The sequence below is a fragment of the Electrona antarctica genome (assembly GCF_951216825.1).
Source record: "Electrona antarctica genome assembly, chromosome: 20".
NCBI classification, from domain to species: Eukaryota; Metazoa; Chordata; class Actinopteri; order Myctophiformes; family Myctophidae; genus Electrona; species Electrona antarctica.
In genome coordinates, this window is record NC_136801.1 from 16,837,559 (window position 1) to 16,845,035 (window position 7,477).

The following is a 7,477-nucleotide window of genomic DNA, read 5'->3' on the forward strand; positions in this document are numbered from 1 at the left end:
TTACACACACACGCACATGCACACACACACACACACACACACACAGTCACAGTCACACACACACACACACACACATGCCCAGCAATATTTTCCCTGATGGCATTGCGCTCTGTTTTGTCTGACGTCTTCATTTTGACTGTAAATTGAACAGTGTTATGTCTCAGTCGGACGCACACTGCCGTCTAGCCAACAATAACGGTGAACACACACGTGACACGTGAGTTCACTCCGGGACCAGCGTTGGCGTTAATGTGAGCAGTGGATCGATAAGCAGCCAGCGCTTCTCAGCTCGGCTCCAACAGACTTTTCCTTGCCACGGCTTAAAGATTTCAATCTTTTTCCAGGAAAGGACTCGGTGCTTTTAGGCAGTGAACTTCACCTCAGCTGTTCAGCTGGGACCCGAGTGAAGGTTAAGTCACACACGCATGCACGCACGCATGTGCACACCCACACACACACACACACACACACACACACACACACACACACACACACACACACACGTTAAGGTTGTGTAAGGTATTTCGTGTAACCACTTCAGCCCTTATGCCTTCGTTGTGCGGCAAATAGTGAAAGTAGTCGATCTACAAAGCTCACAACGTGTTGTGAGCTTGTAGTTGTAGATGTGATATTTTTGAAAATGTTTGAAACTGTTTCGGCCTATACACTGACATGCCCAAAATAATAGGGTCACCAGGGTTAAAGTGGTTAAACACAAGGTCGTGTCTAACAGTAAAAGGGATGTTGTTCTGTTTGCCTTATCAGTGTTATGTTACGTGGACAGCTTGTGTTTGCACTCAGAACAAGGTGGTGCATTGAAGACAACCACGCCACTATACCAGCTCACCAACCCGCTCCTTTGATCCTCTCGCTTCTCAGCTGTTTAGAATTACATTCAAATTGTTGTTTACAAGAAGCTTGCAGAGGACAGACGTAAAAGTTTGACTTTCTCTCCTAACTTTATTTTCCTTTTCCTCTTTTTTTTTTTTTTGTTATTCCGAAATTGCCTTTCAGTATTATCTCTCTGTCGGCCAGCAAGTGTTTCAAAGTGTTTGTTATTGTCAGTTTGTATATGTGCGGTCATTCCGTTTTTTAATCAGTTTGTACTTGGTTTTACTTAACTGCACCGCATTAAGAACTCTTGGTGATCCAATGGAAAGAAATCTTCCTTTGAACGCCTATAAAGTATGTACAGCGCATATGTTATTTACATTGTAGCGTCCTATGCCAAGTACACAACTGAGAAAAATCAACTTGGACTTTTGGGAATAACCGAAGTTGGCTGTCTTTGTATGAATATCTTCAAGGTACTGTTTGTGCGTGTCAAAATGTACACGCTTTGCTCAACGACCAGTTTTGCCTGTATGTTTGACAACCCAGAATGTGCTTGTGGTCAAGGACTTATGGAGGCAAGCTGCACAGTGACTTTTCGATCTGTGATTATTTTCTTTTTGTGTGTCCTGAATTTGCAAACTGTAAGAAAAAACGAAACGACAAAAACTAAAAAAGCTGCACTTACACACAGCCTCTTGAAAATGTGTAGGACAGAAGAGGGGGGCTTTAAAACACAATTTGTTGATTTTTTACAAAAGGTGAACCTAAAAGGAGAAAAAAAGAAGGAAACCCCTATATTATTCCTGTTAGCGTGCCTATGGAAGCATAATAAAAGAAATCGCACTGGCCAATCCCCAGGCGCTATTTGCTTATGTGGGGGTAGGTATGAGGGGGTGGGCAGTGGGCGGTGGGCTCCACATGTGTTTTTTATACACATTATCCAGGCTGGCTAGCTGCAGGGTAGGCTAAAACGTGCTCCTCGTGTTTCTAATAGCCGTCCTGAACCCCTGGACCACTTTGAGCCCTCACACCTCACACGGAACCCGCTTTGCCGAGAGGAGAGAAGGAGAAGGAGAGACGGGAACATGGTGAAGAAAGCTTCAAAAGCACAGAGCTACCATTGTTGTTCCTACCTGCAGCGTTTGTTCCAGAGCCAGTCCATGGACAAATACCACACTGATAGAAGAACTGGGTTTCTGCTGCCAAAATGTAGGTACTGTACATTTGTCAGCACAAACCCTGCTTTCACACGGAAAGCAAATTACTTTTTTTGACACGTTATGAAATTATAAATTATTGTGGAGTGTAAAAAACTAAACGCGGTGACTAGTTTTTTTTTATTATTGTTTATTAAGTTATATGAATTGAGACCTTTTTTTTGATAGAGACTGGATTTTTATCCAATGACCAAATGCATATCTCATTATATTGTCTGATTTCATTTGTTTTTTGTTTTTTTTAAACATTGCTACTTCCTCAAAACAATGAATAAACCTTTGAATGAATGCATTTGATTTGTTTCTTTTTTCTTACAATAGACTTAACCTTTTTAAGGGTTTGTTAAACTTAAATTGTTCAGTCAGTAGCCTATCTTCCAATTCACTAAGAAAAAAACCTTTCAACCACCTCAGCATCTGAGGTTCCTCCCACACCTTGTTTGATGGATAACCAGCAACAGTGTGGAAAGATATTGACTCGCTCCGAAATGCTGTCCAATTTGGGGAAAAATACATTGAACATTTGAAATTCATCTTTCAGCATTTGAAATACCCAGTTGATTCAATTAGGGGAAAGAAAATACATTAATAGTGAATCAAAATGTCGGGTTGCTTTCAGAGCACATGTTTTTCGAGTGATGCAAGTCTCCAGTAAGGTAGATCTTCCTTTAATCTGGCATCTGTCCGATTCCATCAAATTCAAACCAAAGATTTTCTTCTGAAAAATGTGAATACAGACATACAGTTAAACATAACAGTAGGCCTATAAAAATATAGGCCTAAAGACAATAATGAATTTGCCAATAAACATAAGTAGGCCTAAAGACAATAATTAATTGCGAGAATTTGCGACTCATCTTTAAAATGTTGCTTTTGCTGTCTGTAGACACTTTTAACTTCATTTAAAAAATAATTCCATTGTTGTGCTGTTTTTCTGCTTGTGGCTATTTTTAACTTCATTTCTGCAACCAGCAATTTTGAAACACAAAGAGCAATGTAATTTGCTTTGAACTAAATATATGTCACTGCTAAGCCCTTCACTTTGCGCATAGGTCGATCTGTCGACACTGATCGCAATGTGGGAGATGTTTATTTGCGATACACAAGGCGCGGTGGTTTCTAAGAGCTAAACAAGCAAATCAAGACAAGCATTTGGAACAGCTGAATGTATACAGTACATCAGTGGGGCCTGCATCAGCCACAAACCACACATTAGTGGTCTGGGTCTGGGCCTCAGAGTTTACTATCTCCTGTGTATTTTTGCTACCTTCAGTAGGATGTTTGGCATTTCACTTTATTTTCCTGACCTGCAGTTAACCGGGATGAGCTCGGGCCTAGATGTCAGAGATGGTGGCGGCAAGTGATAAATGCATCTAAGAAAATAAATAATTGTCATAAAGTTGGGGTTCACGTATCCGCTGCTCTAATGTGGAAATAGATATAGTCTGGAATTTCACACATTCAGTCAAACACTTAGGGTATTAAGGTAGTGTGTGATACTGTCTATACTAGACAACTGAGCCATTGTGCAGTATGAGTTTGTCTGAGGAGGAAGAGTGAATTCATGGCTCATAGACTCTAGGTGTGTCCTTGTATCCGCGGGGCTTGGGCTTAGCGTCCGCGGCCCACTCCCTTCGTCCATGCGTCTAGTAATGGCTCTACCATGCCACGGCTAGTCCCGAACCTGAGCTGTGCCACAGAGCTGAGGCCAAAGCCCTTCTCACGCCAAGAAGAAAGAGAGGAGAGGTGGTGCAAGAGAGGGGAAAGCGAGAGAGGAACAGCATGAGAGGAACAAAGAGGGAGACAGCAGGCTTTATCCCCGGCCAATATCAGCGAACACCACAAGCTGCTGGTGCTGCCCGGGCGCTGGACGGCCCAGGGCCATGTGTTTCCATGTGTCAGTCGGAACCAATCAGGTTGCAGATTGCTGAACGGCCAAAGGTCTGACGGGAGGAGGTTGCGGTGGATCCGCCGGCTGCATGCCCGAGTGGATCTCAAATGTGGCCCTGTGAGATACCTCACCCTGACACTTCCCAAAATAATCCTATCAGGTTTGACCCCGGCCCGTTCCTCCTGTCCCTCATTTCACTGAGCTCGCATTGAGCCATATTTTCCATTGAAAAACTTAAGTGATATTCCATACAGTTGGGCTCACTCCCCCCCCCCCCTCCCCCCCCCCCCCCAAACTTCATTTGTGCCTCCTCACTGTTCCGCTGAAAGATTCAAAAAGGGGTCGTGGAACCACACTGTTATCTCGGTGCAGGAGACGGACAAGTGGAGATCCTCGCTTGGCGCGGCGCACGGCTTGACAGACTCCAGACTTCACCTTGGCCATTTGGGCCCCGCCAAGGAACTCGACTGTGCCGCTGCAGTTCGAAAAACGCACGGAACGAAATCCAAGAGTGCAGATCGCTCTGAAAATCATTTCCCATTTGATGAGGGAACACGACTCCCGTGGCATGCTGAAGTAATTAGCCGCTTTGCCGTGAAGGATGCTCCTGAGGGCCCGGTTCATTAGAGCCAGGACTTTGTCTTCTGCCGATTCCTGCCCTTGGACACAAATAACGAGGCCTAATTGTTAGATTCCTGAAAGAATTGACTGATTAAAACTCAGCCTGGCCTTGCAATCATCTCAGGTCCAGGGCTGTTTTGGATCAGCGGGAACTTCATGGCTGTTGGGAGTGGAGGAGACGATGTGCGCGCAGGCGCAGACCGAGGCTAATCACACGGGAGTCGAAGGGTCACAGACGTGTTATTCTATTGCACAGACAAATTCCACCCAAAGATTAGCATATTGCCCTTGCAGACACGTCTCTATAGATGAGTGCAGTTTGAGCTTTGCTTGACAGCAGGAGCTTTTCATTGGCCCTTTGGACTAATACAGTGGATGAATTGCAGCAAGCATGCCTTGAGACGTTGCTGAACAGATAAATTAGTTCAATAAAGCTGTTATGCAATGTGTACAAAGTGTTATTTCAGTGTTAGCATTCGCTTCTGAACTTCTACCAAGGAATACTAAAACACTTGGATATACATGTGTCTGGAAAACCGAGAACGTGTTGATTGAAGCCATTTTAATCTGAAATTAGAATTAGATGATTCATTTATATGACTATACCACTGGTGCTACAGTTGGGATACGTTTGTTGTTTTAAACCTTTGTTTCATAATGGATTGTTTCCTTAACCATTGCTCATGCTAATTCTAAATTGTAGGATAAATCCTGCCATTGTTCCACTTTCTTTATTCTGTTATAAAGCTGCGTTTGTTCAACTCTGTTCTTGGACTCTTTGGATTTTGTCCACTCCTTGCACTGCTAACCTAAGGCAGTTGAAAAATATTTCCTGCATTCATTCCTCATCATAATAAACTTCCCCCCAAACCACCAGAAACAGAGTTGCGGGAAGGCTGCGCTTACAAGAAAGAAACCACAAGAAAATGCTCAGTTTGGCCAAATGAGGACATGCTGGGTGTTATTCCAGGTGGACATCATCTTCTCGAATGGGCCTCTGTCTTTAAGCACTGGGGGAAAATGTGACACATGCCAGCATTAAACAAAAAGGGTCAATTGCACTTATAGGAACAGTATGTGGAGGCATGCACATTGTTCTGACTTGAGCAATTTGGGAAAATGGACAACTGTGGATGGATCGAGAACACTCCATTAAAGACATCTTGCCATGGGAAAAATCTTCTCACAAAAAAGCGAGAACCACTTTCCATAATGAAACGAGAATGGTTAGGGTGGAGTCGAAACAGACAAAGCAGGAAATATCTGCTTTGGTACCTGGCATATAAAGTTTTGATTTTCGTGTACATGATTTCATCGACCGCATTATGCTCGTACATGCCCTGTGCCTTGTTCTCGGTCAGACAAAAGTATACACGGACTCCAGCCACTCAACATTTCCTCCTCTCTGTCATAACCTGACATAATCCTTCTTACGATCTCACCACAATGCCTTGTAGCACAAAGGGCCTCGTACAGTTCACTCTGCGGGGTGTGTAGTCCACGGCCAACATGTAAACAGGCCTGCTGTGTACAGCCAAACGCAGTGCATCACTCTGGTTGTTTACTGGAGGATAATGCCTGTTAATTTCTCCCTCGATCCCACATCTCAACCAGGCCAAGAATCACAGCGGACCAGTGGCTGACACGCACGCACGCACGCACGCACGCACGCACGCACGCACGCACGCACGCACGCACGCACGCACGCAGAGTGAGATTGGTGGACAAGGAGACAGTCTAGCTGCTTGCTTCTCAGCTGTAAACAGACCTTAGTAATTGGCCTTTCTCTAGGCTCCTGAGACGGAGGGATAAACAGCTGCTACAGACAAAGACCACGCGCGTCCAGTGGGACAATGAGTCTGAGCCCAGGCCATGGCTGCCAGCATGGGGATGAAGACAAAAGTAGAAAAACCAGTCGACTCCAGATTGTGACGGGCGAAAGCCGGGAAGTCAGGGCTCCGATGCCGCAGCCGTCGCTTGTGGCAGTTTGTTGATGTTCTGCTGGTGCGAGCAAAATACACAACGGCTCCCTTGTGTGTAGTTAGGGATCGAAACGCTACAATGCTGGCATGTTCTCCCATGAGTCTTTTGGCTGAGCGAGTTTTCTAAAACCCTAACGTTCTTTCTCAATCAGCAACCAGCTCCATCATGGTCATTGGTTGGAACGCTAACACTGGGAGCCGTCTATAGATTTGGCCCATGGAAGTGTGGTGCCATGTTTGGTTTCGGGCTGGAGCCCCCGACATTGAAAAGACACCATGGTCCTATCATCAACTTTTGCAGGATGAGCTTGGGAGGGGGTTCCTCGGTTTCAGCCGGCTGACGCGGCAGAATTCAAAAATAACAATCACTGTATAGCGCTGCTGCATGCCACGGTCAGACACATGATTGTTGTTTTTGAATCCTGCGGCGTCACCGCGCCACTCCACCCTGTGTGGTTCGTACTCTAAAGCTGATAAACCTGCCTGCCATTCTCCCGGAGCTAAACTGTCAGCTTTAGCCCAAGAGATTGGACCGAAAAATGTAATGCGATCTCGTGAGGTTTTGCAATATACACTGACGGTGCCACTCTGACAATTGCGCTCCCTTCTATCCTCACTATAGTATTTCTCAGTTTCCATCTCAAAACGGCCTACCCACCGCGCCTCTCCCCTCTACTTTCAAACCATATTTGGCATTCCACGTCCACATTATGACATGGTTGTCCTGTGAGGTCATAACATACCGCCTTTCTTCACCGGCGGCGGTGGTTGTAAGTAGCGTCAGCGACAGCGTTGGGCAGGACCCAGAGCAGAACAGAAGCTACAGCCTCTCATAACATAATGACAGCCGGGGGATCACAAATAAGACGTAGTGGTGCGCCGGGGGCCCTGTGTAGAGCTGTGTAATATTTCATCAGAGAAAAAGCTAAATA